The sequence below is a fragment of the Anser anser genome (assembly GCF_964211835.1).
Source record: "Anser anser genome assembly, chromosome: 25".
Lineage (NCBI taxonomy): Eukaryota > Metazoa > Chordata > Aves > Anseriformes > Anatidae > Anser > Anser anser.
This window is the reverse complement of record NC_139746.1, coordinates 5,974,578-5,991,417: the sequence shown is the minus strand read 5'-3', so window position 1 is coordinate 5,991,417 and position 16,840 is coordinate 5,974,578. Positions and strand designations below refer to the sequence as shown.

General features: G+C 46.9%; 2 protein-coding genes across 8 annotated transcripts in view; one reads left to right on the top strand and one right to left on the bottom strand.

Moving 5' to 3' along the window:
- Window positions 1-16,840, bottom strand: part of ADAMTS10 (ADAM metallopeptidase with thrombospondin type 1 motif 10) — a 72,848-nt gene that overhangs the window by 55,875 nt on the left and 133 nt on the right. For 4 of the 7 annotated variants that reach the window (XM_083810652.1, XM_083810650.1, XM_083810651.1 and 1 more), the window contains exon 2: window positions 15,475-15,571. The gene's annotated coding sequence lies outside the window, so the exon portion shown is untranslated. Of the gene's footprint in view, window positions 1-6,410; window positions 6,496-15,474; window positions 15,572-16,840 lie in introns of all 7 variants that reach the window. The other 3 variants (XM_083810649.1, XM_083810648.1, XM_083810647.1) reach the window with 1 other exon arrangement.
- The window catches only part of ZAP70 (zeta chain of T cell receptor associated protein kinase 70), a 32,229-nt gene continuing 15,492 nt past the window's right edge, over window positions 104-16,840 (top strand). Inside the window, exon 1 of the mRNA XM_083810667.1 lies at window positions 104-2,602. The gene's annotated coding sequence lies outside the window, so the exon portion shown is untranslated. The remainder of the gene's footprint in view (window positions 2,603-16,840) is intronic.

The window sequence follows — 16,840 nt, the reverse complement described above, 5'->3', positions numbered from 1 at the left end:
GCTCCAGCTTGGGCCCGCCTCTGGAGCGGTGATGGAGTCACCTCAAAGCTGCACACATCTTCCCAAGCCAAGGCCTCAATCACAAGCACGAGAGCCTAGAAAGTGGAGAAGGGTAAAGGGACAAGATTAACAACAGAGGGGACGTGAGACCCTGCCTGAAGCAAGAGTTTCAGGGGCAACCGACAGCGACTACAATTTGCCTCCAGCATCAAGCAGTGACAGGCAGCTGCTCCCTCCTTCTAGGATGAGGAGTTGAGGTTGCATTTCCAGGAGGTGCCTGAAATCCTCTCTCCACAGCTCCCCTGCATCCTCCCTCACCCTGAGGGTGGAGAGGAGCCCTGTGCTCAGCAGAGCTGCAGGACCCCGGCCCCAAGGCTCAGCAGCCCAGGGACGCTGCACCCTCGTGTGGCTACACCGGGCAGAGGCTGCACGCTCCAATCCTGCGAGGTCCAGGCTCAGCACCATGCAGGTAGAAACCCCCGCAGGGATGCTGCACCCAACCCAGAAGAAACAAAGAGCAATGCCTGCAGACAAACACAGCACGTCGCTTCTGGGTGATGCTGGCTGATGCCCAAGTGCATCCAGCACACCCAGCTGCAGCACCAGTTTGCACGACACTCAGAGGCCAGTGCTCGTTTTAAGGCTTGTAAGGCTGCCATTAAAGCACATAAGGGATGATGCTGAGGCCTGACGGGGTCATTTTGTATAACCATTTTGTACATAAAACAAAAATAAAAAACTCTTGCTACGTCTAAACTGCAGGGCCTGGGCAGAGTTCCCAGCTCTGGCTCTACATCACAGCCTGGCCCCATGTCCATGTTGGGACTAGCTACTTGGCCACGGACTAATCCTTTTTATGTTTGTACAGTACCTAACACAACAATGCTCCATTTGGTCTTTTAGCTACTGCTGTAATAAACAAACTGCTCTGCTTTATTTGTAACCCAAATACTGCAGGTTGAGAACCTACAAGTAAAACCAGCTGTAAACAAATGTTTCTGATTTTCCACTAGTGTGGAAACATGCAAACTAATTGCTCAACAGTGAAAAACAGTTTAATTAACCCCAGGTGTTAGATAAAATTGGGTTGGTGTCTCCCAAACTTGTCACTTCAGCTTGAATGAGCCACTGCTAGATTTGAAAGCGAAGCCGAAAAAAAAAATTACCAAGATGATTACACAATGCCTAAAAACTTTGTGAGTGTTCTGGGCAAAGGACAAGTGTGCTAGTGAGCCTTGTTGAGTGCTCAGGAGCAAGACCTCTGCTCACATTGCAAAGGTGTGTGTTGGGACACCACTTTTTCACACTTTTAAACTGCCTAGGTGACTCATCTTCCATCTCAGGATCTCATTTTGTGCCTGCAACCACCTTTAATATTGATTTCTGAGTAAACATCATGTACAGCCCCATGCCAAAAATATAAACAAAGGGCTCCTCGAGGGGATTTGTCCATGAAATGCCATACAGTCAAATAATGCAAAATGCAAGCTATCCTTGAGCATATGTAATCCAACCACAACTTTTTTTTTTCCAGCCTTCAACATCAGCAAGCTCAGCCTGCCACAATTACAGCCCCAGTCCTGACTTCTTCTACAATGCAGTCTTCCACCTGCATCACTGAGACATTTTGGGGATTCTCCATCGATGCATCTGTTGGAGAACCTCTTTGCTTTCAAGCACTCAAGTCACAGGTCTGCGGCACTTCTTCCTGGTCACCCATGGTTTGGCACCAAACTCCAACCCTTAACCCATTTCTCCCAGCCTAATGAGCTGTCAAGTGGTAATGATCTATTTATCGTGGCTGGTGATGAAACATTTTCTTCTGGAAAGGGAGGCATGCCCTTGAGGAACAGCTGAAAGCCCTTCCAAGAGAAAACTGCATTTGGTAGGACTGGTGTTGGATGGTTCCCAGCTGTTAGTCTTGTGGCTGTTTTGGCACTACAAACAGTTAATTGGCAAGCTGAGCAGAAAAAACAGCCTAGGAGAAGCTTCTTGGTTTCCTGAGACTAGGTCTTGACCATCACACACCATCACTCCAAAAAAGCCCTGAACAGAGGGCCTCTCATCCTGGGCTGGATGTGAACAATTGAGAGAGGCTAAGCTCTCCTCACCACCTTGTGACTTCCATGGCATGGACATACCATGGCATGGCAGAGATGGGCTTGTGCAAAAGGGCTCACTTCCCAAGGAACATCTGTTCAACAGGCGAGCAGAAAGCTGTACTGCCAAGGTAACGTCTTCGCTCAACACATCTAAACAAAACCTGATCTTCACCACCTTCCTCTGATCTGTATTCTCCCGTAGAAGACCTGGCACTGAGAAGGTCTCAGAGCTCTCTCACTCTTCAAGGTTACAAAGCTTTTATTTTCTCTTCTTTCCTTTCCTGTGCAACAAGGAAATAGGTCACGTTTCAAAGAAACCAGTTAACGGAGGTTAGCAAATGCCAGACAGCTCACTGGATGGTGTGGCCTGTTCCTCTCCTATCTCCCAAAATCAAGACGTTTCTCACTTGCCAGAGAATATTTTTCCCCTCCTTTCCTTTCTGTCTTCAAAACTGCCGCAGCGAAGCCCTGACAAGACGTTTTGCCCATCTATAAGCCAGGTAAGACGTACTTTTCTGCTGTCAGTATCTTTGGTAGCTGTTGCACGACATGGCTGCTTTGTTCCTTGCCGCACACCCCTTAGCAGCGGGAGGGGAGATCCCCTGAAATGCTGGTGTCAATAGGCCCAGCTTAATTCACCGTGAAACTGCTCTAGTTTTTCTACTGACTGCTCCAACAGTGTAGGAAAAGACCGGTGTGATATTACGGGGCATTGTTCTCTTTTTGGAGTTGGGGCATTTAGATCAGAATATAAAATAATAGCTTACAGGCAAATACTCGGGGTCGACCGATCTTTCTTTTATCTCTGGACACAATGTCAGAATTTGTCTCATCTGGAATCTTCTCGTTAAACTGACTATGAGCCTAAGTGGCAATGTGGGAAGACTTAGGGTCTTTGGAACCTGCCGAATAATGCTCCAAATAATCGAGGAGGGCTTCAGAGATTTCCTACTGACAAATACAACAGCAAATATAGTCAAAAAAAAGAGAGAGGCTTCTGCCAAATTCACATTTGCTTCTCTTAATTTCTTTGCCATTTCATCTGTTATTGCTCTGCATTTTTATGTGAAAACAGGCACAATTCCAAGTCCCATCAGTTCAAGCACAGTCCATGGTGTGATGGAATAAACTAGAACAAAGGAAAGTTGAGGTTAAGCCTCAGAAAACATTTCCTAATAGGCAGATCTATGGAATACATGCTGCAGAGATGTGAGGGAAACCATCACATGGGCAGAACCGTAGAGGCAACTGCAGAAGGGAAGGGATCAGGCTCCCTCACTGACAGTGGCATGAACAAACAGAACTATGAGGTTCTGCTTTCTGATATATTTATAGCTTTTGTATTTGCAACCTTTCATTACCATTTTTCCCCTTGAGCAGAGAAAGGGGCCCAAGTCCTAGTAGAGCTTGCTGATGCTCCCAGGAATACAACTTCTTAAACGTGGATGACACCATAGCAGTATTAGAAGACACATACAAATAAATGCATGTGGGTTTTAACGACAAAAAAAAGGTTCCAATTGAAACCTGAATCAGAAAGAGGGTTTCTTGAGAACTCTCAGATAACAGGAATTATGCTGCAGTCCTTGTGCTGCCCTCTAAAGCAAGAGACTTCACATGGAGCAGAAAACCTTTGAAACACAAGGCTTTGTACATGACCTAAGTCCACTGAAACAGCTAAAGGAAGCTTGGCTTGAGCAGTTAAAGCCTGAGAGGTCAGAAGGGGCAACAGATATGTTAGTAGTATTTTATTCCAGAAACCCTCAGCAGGTGGGACCAGCAGCACAAAAGCAGAGATGCCAAGGGCAAAGGACACCAATGAGATGAATTTTCTCCACCTCTGATGACTCTGTGGGTCTGAGCTGAGTAACAGGACTAGGTACAGAAAGATGTGAAACAGCTGTTAGTAGGGCAATGCAGAAAATGACTATTTCCCGCCCTCCAGAGAAGTACACAACTTATCAATTTAAAGCCTCACATCCTTTGTTTAGCACATGCTTTCCCAGGAATCACTGCTAACTCACGTGGTAGCATTAGATGGGCTATATCAAACATACTAGGTTCAGAATTATAATACCTTTTATTCCTTTCCTTACCAGGAGTGCAAGAACAGGTATTTTTAAGTGGTTTTAACCACTGAATGATGCTAACTTATGCTCATAATATCCCCAGAGGTGTCAGGAAAGGCCTTGCTGGGTCTAGCATTGAATAGGCAAGGACAGGCTGGAAAGAGCTCAGGACAGACAACAGATACCAGGGGCTATGGAAAACATGGGCAGCTTTCTGCAAACTCCATACAGAGCCAGGAAGCAGAAAGCTGTAGCCACTCTAAGGAAGGTAGGCAGGATAAAGCATAAACTACGGTGTTACGATAACTCTACTTCCTAAAATCCCATTCAAGTGACTGGAACAAAAAGCCCTGTTATTAAAGTAACTGAAAAGCCCTGTGCAGGCCTAGTCCAATGCTTCTGCACCTCAGCTCTACACTTGGAAAACAGAGATAACAAGCTGCCTGTTTGTAGTGCATTTCAACACTCAGAACAGACCTTTTCACATAGGAAATGACTGATTGTGAACGTAAACTTCCATTACCACTTGCAAGTCACACGCTTTGCTCAAATGCATGCTGGTCACGTGCAAACATATACCTACGCTTCAGAGCTGATATGCTCTTGTAAAAACAGCTGAACTAGTGAAGTCCAAGTCCAACTTCCCCCTGCCTCCAGAAGTATTCATTTTGCTCTTCGAAATTTCTTCAGGAATGTCCTCTTATCACTTTGTAGCCCTGTGCAATCTGAACTGTTTAATCCTCTTAAAATATAGAGAAGGAATGGTCTCACTCTACTCTGAAATAGTGTTCAAAAACATCCTGATCAGTGCTAAAGCAAAGTTTGCCCTCCTGCTTTGATGAAGATGTATTGAGGCCTAGAAGCTCACCCCCAGGACAATATTTTAAACATGCTACTCACTATGGCTTTGGAAAATGAGCTGGATCTTGCAGAATTCCTCTCATGCTTGCAGATTAGGTTTCAAGCTAAGATTCATCTTTTGCCCTTCAAAACTCAGAAACGCTGCTCAGTTAACCTTTGCTGTTGAGCTGGAGGTGACTGTTAGGCTCTGAGCTGTCATTTTACTTTATCTGGTCAAGCAGTGGAACAAGCTGCCCTGTGGTGGAAGTAATGGAGTCCCCATCCCTGGAGGTATTTAAGAGATTCGTGGACATGGCAGAGGGACATGATTTAGTGATGGGACTCACTAGGTCAAGACGATGGTTGGACTGGATGATCCTGAAGGTATTTTCCAACCTAGATGATTCTGCGATTTGCCCAGTTTATAACCTTAAGCCAGGAGCTGCCCGTGCAGTGCCCTTGGCTCAAATCAGACAAAGCACAGCTTGCCTGCGCTCTGGCCCTTTTCTACAGATCTGGGAAGGCATGCCCTATGGTGTTAAATCTGCCCTTGGCAATACAAGAATCATCTCCCACTTCCCTGTAGCTACTTTAGTGAGCAGCAAGTGCCAAAGTGTTAAGTGCTGGGGCCTTAAGTTCAACACCTAACAGAGCATTTTCAAAAGGTCTTGGAAAAGCATGGCCCCAAACTGCTTCTGAGTACTGACTGCCATCCTCTCCCGATTCATACCTGGGCAGCTTTGCCCAAGACCTAGTTTCATAAGCCACAGGACTGAAGCCTCTTAAGCCAGCCTGCATAACAGCCTTTGTCTTCCAACAGGATTGGGGTGCCTGAATTTCTCTAATTCTGCTGATCAATGCCTACCTGTGCTATGGCACATTCACAGCACAGAGATACCCCAGCTGACTTGAGCACTGGAAGCCCCAAGCTGCGGTCATCTGTAGTGCGATCCTACTGCAGTTAATCCCATTTCTGGTGACCAAGCTTCTCCAAAGACCGCTACCCCATGCAAAACGATTGTGCCCTGCTACAAGCACGTGAAGCTCTCACCCCCTTTGGGGGCAGCAGGTATTAAAGGCAGCCACAGCTAAGCACTGCTCTGTGCCCATGGCTGGACCCTGCATGAGGTGAGCCATCAATTCACCCAGGATCTGCAGCAGGATCTCTGGAACCCAGGGATCCTTTGCAACTATGCTGTGCTTTGACACTACTCCCAAGCATGCATAAAAACATTGGCACAAGACTGCAGAGCTAGTCTGGACCTGAAGGGATGACAGGAGGCTTATGAATCTCTTGCAGCCGATGACAGGATTAGTTTAGCAGGGACAATTGCACACAAGCCACACAGCACGAATGCTGCAGAAGTTGAATCTTTTAGGCAGGGCCTGTTGCTTGTACCTTGGCACGTAGGACATACGTAGCTCTTTATTCTGAAGGATCCTACAGTACGCCAGAAAGCAATCACTTCATCTTCTTGGTGACACTGAGGGGAAAACACAATGCAGTTGTTAAGGTGAGTTAATGACTCAAACAGATTTAGGGAGTCTGGAACAGTAAATGGGGTAAAAAGCTTCAGATAATGCTGTATTTTTCTGAAAATTCCACAGGATCTTAAAGCAGCACAAGAAATTTCTTTTCTGAACCTCATTGGCCAAAATAAAGCATGCACAGAGATAATGAACTGACTATTTTTCCAAGACCCATCCTTGCTCATCTAGATATAGTGTGCTTACTGTGGTAGGCAGCATAACACAACAGCAAGTGTGTGACTTGGCAGAACTGCAGTCCAGGGCATTACTGTGGTATGAGCTCTTCTGCCTGCCTTGTATTCATCAGCAGGAGAGGGATCATAAATTTCATCCCTTATCTGCCCAGAAAAATAAAACTGAAAGATGGCATGTGGATGCAGAGCACATTCAGGATCCAACAAAGGCACATTTTCAAGGCCTAAAGTGTGTACTGTCCTTGGCAAAACCTGGGGTAAAGTCTGTGAATGGGCAGGGAAGATCCTGGCTGTTAGGGGAATTTCTTACTACCTGCCAGACTTTCCAGCAAAGAGTACTGATGCATTGCAAGGTTACAAAGGAGATGAGCAATTTTAAAGTTTTCTTGTATGCAAACTGAGAAAATTATATACTGCAGGAGTTAAACACCAAAGCAGAACATTGTGCCTTCTATTTTGTCCACCGCAAGGCTTGGCAGGGCTGCTCAGTATTCCACCAGCACTGCAGCAGGATTTTGAGGATTTGTCCTATTTATTTGACAAAAGTCACTCCCCCATAGCACTGTTCCCATAGCTGCAGCTGCTGCCACCTATTAATAACAAACTGACAGAAAAGTAAATGATAGAGACAAAGCTCAAGAGATACCAGACCCATCACCTACCAGTCATTGACTCAGATTCAAACTTGCATTCCAGAGGAAGTCCTTCTGCATCTGAGATGCCCAACACAATCAATTTTTGCCCAGATTTTCTCTCATTCGAGTTTTTGGCCAATAAGAGAATAACACTTCAAGGATTTAACTGATTATATTATTAATCTGGGCTATGTATTTGTGCTTCTGAAAAGCTTCTAAATAATCTGTCAGTAGAGTCCACTGTGTAAACAGTTATGGACAGGTTGGGTCAATTAAGAACCGATTAGTCAGTTTTTCGTTGCTCCTGGGCTATCCTGCTCCTACCTGCCTCTTCACCTCATCAGAAAACTCCCAGTGCACATCTCTGGAGCAGAACCATACCTAGAAAATTGTTGACATCTGCAAGGCAGATGGAAAATAGAAAGATATTTTGAGTAAAAATCATGACCCTCTTCCCCTTAGATGTTTGCACAGATCCTGAAGATTATAGGTGCAGATGTACACATATGGCTTGCCCCTCTCTTATCTGATGAGATTACAATCTGTCATGCACAGAGCTAGAAGGCAGAGGTAAAAGTACGCCCCACAGCTATTACTTAACAACTACAGCCTTATTAAATTAATACAGCCCTAGGGAGCAGTGTGAGACTATGCATACTTCTCTAGGCCAGTGGAAGAATCTCTCCCCCCAGTCCTGCATCAGATGTTCAAGGTCCTGCAGCCATCATCACGTCAAGTTAAAAAGGACAGATTGATGTCGGCAAGGGTCCTGCCGCAGCCGGAAGCGGTAAAGACAGGCACAGCAGACTCCACTGCTGTGCTGAGCTGTGAAAGGAGCCAGCAAATACTGCCCCAAGGAACATAATTTTGATGGAGGAACAGACAAGAGCCTAGAGGAATGCCCTACAGTCACAGGGAAATGGGGAGATAGGTGCCAGAGGCGCAGGCAGAACTTTCCAGGGTGTTCAGCTCTCCGAAGTCACGCTACAAGGGCGGGCTTGAACAGCACTAGGTTGTTCTGAGAACTCAGCTGACCCATGCAGGGCACAACATGCCCTGCACAGCTGCCAGCATCCTGGCTCCCCTGGGACCTGCAAGGGTTTGCACTCTTTCTTCTGGGACTGCCAAAGAAAAGCCTCTTTGCAACTAATTGTTGCTGCCACGACCCACCCACTATGAACCAGGCTGTGAGACCAGCAACAATTCTGCCAGCAGCGCCCCAACGGCTGCTGGACAGGAACATCCAGCCTGTCCCACCACAGCTGGATGCAATCCAGCAACCTGGAGAGCTCTGCAGCACAAAGCCCTGTCCCTGGACCATAATGTCCTCCTTGGAGGAATCTGTTTTGATGGGTTATTAGCATCCCACAGCAGAAGTAACCGGCCTGTTCTGCTGACAAGGGGAGGTTGCAGGAGAGTGAAGCAGAAGCTGAACGATCAAAAGGTTTTCCAGAAGACAGTGTTAACGCTCTGCTGCTCATATCCCAGGGTCTTGTGTTCAGGGACAAGAGAATGGTGTTTGTATGTTTAACTACAAAGGTTCAAAGTAAGCTTGCCTTGTGGAAAAGTTATGGGAAACGGTGCATTTTGCCCATGGTAAGAAGCATGGACTAAGCACAGGTAGATATTAATATAACCTCCCATCGATAGCATAGAAAGAACAAAAGCTAAGAACTTATGAGACCATGGAGAAAGAGCTATTTTTTCACCTCAGTAGCCATGTAGCTGATCAGTTAGCCACATAAAAAAAGTGCAGGAGAACAGTAAATATTGTCCGTATAATAGTCTAGTGAGCAAGCAGAAGACTTCATTCTTACTTCTGACACTGATGTTCAGAAGACCAAAAACATCAACAGTGGAAGCAAAATGTTTCTGCGTTCAGTGTTTCTGTATTCCATGGAGCCTTGGCTGAACTAGAAGTTACATTGGCCAGAGAAAGGAATTGAAAGTGCAATTTTCCCTGAATGGAACTCAGAATTGCAGAAGTTAGATATGGGAAAGTCCTATTAGCTCATCCCGGTTTCTTCCTGCCTGTAGATGATTGTTCCCCACTACAGTACTGATCCAGTGTTAAGTGACTAGGAACGGGACTTCCACTGTTCCACATCCTGATGGATTTTATTAGGAAATGTTTCATGAATCAGTGGAAAGTCTGGTTATCTTCTCCTTTATCCCTATATTTTATCAGTTCCGAAGAGCTGTACTCATTAGCCCATCAGTCAAGCCCTTCACTTATTGCTCCATCCCAAACTTGGAATGTTTACAACACTTCCAGTATCAAAACACCTCCTGGACTAAATAATCTCAATAGTGTCAAGGTGCCAGAATCATGTTCACTACTGGTACTGAATCACATGGGTGGGTTTGGGGTTTTTGTTTGGTTTTGCTAGTGGTTGATTTTTTTTTTAAAGCTACAGTAACTTCGTTCTGATCTGTTCCATGTAAACGAAACTCATCTTTTTATATCTGAGAAGCAGTGAGTGCACTCAGTGCTCTGCCAGCCTCTTCCCCACCAGAGAGTCTACTTACAGTAATATTTTGCTCATAAAAGCAAGCGCTAGGGCTGCAGTGCCAGTGGCAAACACCAGCTGCCCAACACACTCATTTGGTCATGTTTGGATCTGCTGCTAGCCCCCTTTGCTTGGGCTAGCAAAATGAGATTGAGAAACCTCACTGACTCATGGCCATTTGAGAGCCCATGGCACTTACTGCAAGCACAGAGAAGTTGCTTTGGTGTCTAAGCCAAGTTCTGAGTTCAACATTTATGCTCTGCCTGCCTAAATCCCCTCTAGCAGAGCTACGTAAGGTAGTCTCCCATTTTAACACACTATTGTGTCAGCACTGAGGAGCAGAGTTACAGGGCAGCTTGAGCACACTGAAGCCTTCCTCCCGGCTAATGTTCAGGGCACCAACGCACACTATTGATGCGGCACCGCTACGACCTGCTCACTATTGGCTTTACTGCTCACTACTCTGCTCCCCGTTCTCCTGCCTCCCCTCCTGACAGGGACTTCAGGCTCTAGTGATGGCTTCAGAGCAGGACTATAGAAGTATGATTCTGAAGCGCCTCATATGCATAGAGATACTGTCCAAAGTAAGAATACACCTTAAAAATATAGCTTGTATTATAGACCAAGGAGAAGCCAGGCAGTTTTGGATGGACCAGTGCAAAACAGAAGACCAACAGATGTCTGATAATATCTACAATGTTAAATGGTCCCATTACGAAAGCAGAGGCAAACGGATGATCAGTATAGAGAGGACACAGTAACTGTCGCCTCTCAAAAAGCAAAGGCAGCAAGATTAAAGAACTGAAACCAGGTCATCAGATCAACCTTAGCCTGCATACATGCCCAATGCAATGCACTTTCACTGAATCAACAGGTTTTAACCCATTTGAGAAAAAACTCTAGCTGGAGGCTGGCCAGCAGGTGGGTGAGCTGCCCCCCCCCCCGCCCCCCCATGTTATTCCCAGACAGCTTGCCTCCCTCCCCAGGATAGCTGATAATCCAGTATCCTACCAAGTAGGGCACAAAGTCAACACCCATCAGGAAGGGATTGCAGCCTAGTGGCTGCAGAGCCCTGCACACCGGAAGTAAGGGAACAAGACTTTGGAGCTCTGCACCTGACCTGATGGTAACTGCACACACAACTCCTCTCTCCTCAGTTTGCCTGTCTCTTCTCCATCTTTTCTGCCCTGAAAAACTCAGGAGGTAACAGCTGCATACTCATAAGCAGCACAGGCAGCAGCTGTGATCTTCCAAGGAATCTGTAGGTACTGCAAAAAAAAATATACTCCTAAACTAAGCTCAACTATATACTTATCTTTAAATGACAGACCCAAAGCATTAATGCAGATGGTTTTTATGTAGAAAAAGACATCAGGCTCCACGCTGGGTCCTTTTGCAGTTGGAAATGGAGTTGTCAGATGCTTCACCGCTGGGAGCCATGAGAGGGGCAGAGGTGAGGGCACATTGTTCAGAGCAGCATTCAACCTGCTCAGCAGGTTCCAGTCCTTCCAGAAAAGGTACCTGCTCAGAACCATCAGAAGGACCAAAGCCAGTGCAGAACATGAGAAACATTTCCAAAAATATCCATCATGGCCAGTGCCCTCACACCACTGCAGCTTAAAGCCTTGTCACATCTGCAGCGTCACCTTTACTGCACCCTGCTAAGGGCTGTGCCACCAGCAGTAGTGCCAAGGAATGACTTAAGCCACAGGCTAGCTGCAAATTGCTTATGTAAATCTCATTTAACCTTTCTTCAGCCTGCTGCTCCCCACGCTCTGTACTGGAAAGTTCCAGGACCACAATGCTGCAATAAGCTTTTATTTCAGCAAAAACCCTTTGAGGTAATGCAGTGAGGCCAGGTAGAAGCAAGCAACATAACCGTTCTCAGCATATGGATGTTTTGTTGCATTACTGCAGCTTGCTTTTACTGGCTCCATGAAAGCATCTGCTATACCAAAAACCAGAGAATGCTGCTGGGGTACCAGCTCCTCACTCCAGTTAGTTGTCAACCTCAGCTCCACCTGAGTGGCAGGTAAACACAGGGACAAGTTCTGTGCTCACTCATCCTTAGGACATCTTGACATCATTTGTTTAGACATGATGACCCATAGCTGAGTTACCAGACCACAAAAGCACTCAGGAATACCAGGCAGTGAACAATGTACTGTGTTTAACTATGTTAGACCCTAATTAAAAGCTGTTCAGGATGAGTGGGTCCAGGGCCAGAAGTGTTTTCAGTGGCTCTACAAAGGATCAGCAGGGTGTTTTCACAGCCTTCCAAACTCAATCCACACACAACAGCTGAGGACATGCTGCCTTAGGACAGTTACTTTGCTTTACCCCATCACACAGCAGTGTCACCCCTGCCCGTGGGCCCATCACCCCACCTAGTCCAGAGCTGCCCGCCAGGGACATTTGGATTATGAGAGGATGCTATTACAAACCAGTAGGAGGTCCAAGGGTAGCTGTGGGGGACCAGAACTCAGGTTTCTGTTCCTGCACTAACCCAGCCACCATAGGGTACAGCAAAGCTCTCTTCTTCACTGTATAGGATACAGTGGCCAGGTTACTTCGGCCTGTCCACATCACTGCACATTCCCCAAATAACATCAGCTTGAGTTTAAACAAACCATCACATTCAGTTAATTTTTCTGTGCCCTTTCTTACATGCAGCATTGCTAAAAACATGGTTCTGGACCTTATGATTTATCAGGGTCTCCCAGGCTCCTACCTACAAACAAACTCTTGCTCAGAAATTTTTTCACCGAAAAGAAGCACTTTATAAAGAACCAATACCCTTTTCTTTAGGGAAAGAGACAAGTATTTAGCCAAAACACTGTTATAGTTAGTTGCAGAACTAATTAGTCAGTCCTGTAGCCAGTAATCAACCAATGTAAAGAAGATTAAGAACAACTACTTGTATTGCACTGAGCTGCCATCCTTGGACACCGAGAAGCACACCAAGATCTACATGCTTGGCTGTCTTTCCATCTGTATTCCCCAACTAAAGCACAACCAGATAAAAAGATTTTAGTGAGAGTCGGGTGCACTTTGTTAGAAAGAACATGTGACACCACAGACACGACCACATGTAAATAGGAAACATGCTAATGTATACAATTTGCCTGTGTAAACCAAACATAGGAAAGCCACCTGCATGTGTCCAGAGACCTACTGGTACTTCCTACTGCAATACTCAGAATATCCCAAATTGGAAGGAACCCACAAGGCTCATGGAGTCCAACTTCTGGCTCCACACAAGACCACCCAAAAATCAGACCATGTCTGATTTCATTGTCCAAATACTTATGGAACTCCAGCAGGCTTGGTGCTGTGACCACTGTCCTGAGGAGCCTGTTCCAGTGCCCAACCACTCTCTTGGTGGAAGAACCTTTTAGTAATATCCAACCTGACCCCCCCCACACCCTATCACCATTCTTTCAGGCCCTGTCGCTGTCCCCAGAGAGCAGAGCTCAACACCTGCCCTTCTGCTCCCTTCGTGAGGAAGCTGCAGACAGCCATGAGGCCTCCCCTCAGCCTCCTCTTCCCTGGGCTGAACAAACCAAGGGACCTCAGCCACCCCTCACACATCTTTCCCTCCAGACCCTTCACCATTTTCGTAGCCCTCCTTGAGAGGCTCTCTAATAGCTTTATGTCCTTGTTATACTGTGGTGCCCAAGCCTGCATGTGATGCTCAAGGTGATGCCGCAGCAGGCGGAGCAGAGCGGGACGATCCTTTCCGTCGCCTGGCTGGCAATGCCGGGCCTGAGGCACCCCAGGGCACAGTTGGCCCTGTTGGCTGCCAGGGCCCACTGCTGACTGGTTCAACTTGCTGTCAGCCAGAACCCCCCGAGCCCTTTCTGGGGGGCTGCTCTGCAGCCTCTCATCCCCCAAACTGTACATACAGCTGGGGTTGTTCCATCCCAGGTGCAGAATCCAGCACTTGTTAAGCTTCATGCTGTTGATTGCCCAGCCCTCTAGTTTGTCAAGATCTCACTGTAAGGCATCTCTACCCTCAAGGCAGTCAGTGTCATCTGCAAACTTAGTATACATTTGAGTCCTGCATCCAGGTCAGTTACAAAAACATTGAAGAGAACTGTCCCTAAAATGGAGCCCTGCAGAAAGAACCCCACTAGTGACTAGCTTCAGCCTGCTGTAACCCCATTTATGATAGCCATTTGAGCCCAACCCATCAGCCAGTTGTTCACTCACAGCATTATGTGAGTATCTAGCTGAATGCTACACATTTTGCCCAGAAGGATACTGTGAGAAATAGAATCAACAGCTTTGCTGAAATTCTGAAGAATTATATCTACTGACTTCCCTTGGTCAACTAGGTGGTAACTTCATTTCCTTTCATGAGATGACCATTTTGGCTCAGGGGACCACACTCCGCCCGATTCTCTTTCTATGGCACTGCAGAAAAACCTGCGCCGGCATCCTGTAGGGAGGCACCAAGCCCTGCCTCCTGTTACCAGAGGCAGCTGCACCGTTGGTTCACATGCATCAGTGAAAAGCTCAGAGGAAGCAGGCTAACACCAGAAAACTGCTTTCTGGGAACAAGGCAATCCTGGCCATTAAAGCAACAGCTTGAACAAAAGAGGCAGATAGTTATAACCACCAGGGCCCCAGGCAGGTGGCCTTGCCCCTCCCCTGCCCCCTCCTTGTCTCCTGCTCTCAAGGAGAGAAGAGCAAATTGCTTCCGCTCATTAGCATTTGACAAATAACCACAGAAGGAAAACAAGTCCCCAGCAGGATATGAATGAGCTCAGGCCTTTATTGCCATCTGACTGCACCAAACAAGCGTGTCATCAATTTTCCATGCTCTGTTGCACTGTTTCTCCCTTTCTGAGAAGGATGAGCAGCCTCACCCACTCAGGCAGGTTAAGAGTGGCCAGCTTGAAGCAAAGCAGCAAGAAGCAGCTGGGAGCTGCAACAGGGGCAGAGGTGGCACATGACCACTCCTGCATATTTGGGTGCAGATACAAGCATCAGGCTGACTCTGAAGGGGGGTCTGCAAGCAGCATGCTCAGACATCAAGCCCTTGAATGCTGCCTGCTTGTGGGAGTAAGTGCTTTAAGAGAGCTGAGGGACCTAAGGCAGCCTGGCTAGTTCTGATCCTGGGTGGAAGGAGGAACAGGAAACCAGCCACCAGCAGCCCTGCCGCTGGGTAAGCAATGGCTGCTTCATCACACAGGTACTGTAACACCAAGGCACAAGCATTTAAACAGAACTATCACCTATGTTTATTTTAAATCTTCAATAATACTGTGATGGGGTGCCACTAGGTCTCTGGCCAAGAGTTTGGAAGGAGTTGGGGATGAAGGGTTCTGATCTCCATGGTACCAGCTTTTTTTCAAAGTTGGTACACCACTGTCAGGAGCTTTTGCATCAAGTGCATCCCAGCAGTACCAGGCCCCTGCATGAGGCCTTGCAAAGGATACTGTGGAATTTAACATCTTTATTCCAAAAAGGACTGAACTCTCCCTGGGGCCAGATGACTCCCATGTTTCACTTCAAAGGGGCTTAGGTGTATGAAGCATTTCTGCACATGGCCAGGGATCCACAGGCAGCAAGGGGCAGTCTGCACTTACCTGCTCACTTCAAGGACAGCAAAGGGTAGATCAGGTCCTTTGTAGAATTCAGGCCACAGGACTCCAGCAAGAGCAGGGAGCTTTTTCTGTGGAGTTTCTGTAAATACAGCCATTTCAGGTAGGACTGAGTCAGTAATACCCACTGACAAGTACAGAAGATTATTATCTTCAATATAAGCAGAAGGCATGCTGTTTATGAGTACGAACAAAAATGGGCTCACAGTTTCATAAACTCCTACTCACACATAGCTCAAGTGTTAATAAATGATTGTGTAGTTGACGTTTTAATATGCAGTCAGCAGGGAGGTTAGGAAAGCAGTTAAAGCAAGGAACATAAGTGCTCATGAGGAAGCTTTGGGAAGAGCTGCTATGGAATGCACAAATGCAAATTTAACATTAATCAAGAGTCATTAGAGGAGTATAGTAAGGCCAATCCAAGTCAAGGTTGAAGTTTTCTTTAAACTGAGAAGCATTTGAAGTTTAATCAAAGTTATTTCAAGTCTACTGTTATTTAGCATTTAGAAGACTATATGCTCACAATCCAGGAATCGTCTCACAGCTCATCCTCTTACATGTCACAAGCCACTCCTGGGATAAATGACTTAGAAAGGGAACTTGTACACTTGAAACATTTTACAGTCCTTCATCTTCAACCAGGCTCTTCACTATAAAACCAGTTCTTGGATCAGACCAGGAACAACAGAAGGGAATCTAGGGGAAAGAACTGGGCATAGCTGCTCCTCCACAGCCCTAGGCAAGCCAGAAGATGGCTGGTATGCACCTAAAGCCACAGGGAAGCAGCTACTGATGATTTGTTCCATTTACCCTACTCTTTGTGCCATCCTGCTCTCTCCTAAGCCCTGCCTCCACCTTCCCTCTGCCACAGCCCCTGCACCCAGGCTCAGCCCCACACCTCCACAGGATCAGCTCCAGCAGCAGACTCCTGGAGAGCTCAGTAAACACCAAGCAGATCAAGATAGTACCAGGTACAAAGTTTTACCCAGGTTTTCCTACAGCACCAAAAAAGGGCTGCAAACAGCATCACAGGAGAACACATCTACTCTTGCACTAGCTTCTTGCAGCAGGGCGAGGCAAGAGGCCTGCATGGAGCTCTGCAGAACCTCACCAGTGCAGTGAGAGGCCAAGGGATGCCAGGAGGAGCTGCAGGGCTCAGCAGGCGGCTGGGGCAACCTGGCCTCAGCCAGCAGCAGCCTCCTGCAGGGCAGGCAAGCCCCGAGGTGGCAGTCATTCCCCACTCACAGCCCAGGGACAGGGCAAGTGAGTGGCACGGTAGCTCCGAGCCTCTTGCTCCCCCCAGCCAGACCTTCTGCCCCAGCAATGCCACATTCAGCCCGGCAGTTCTTAC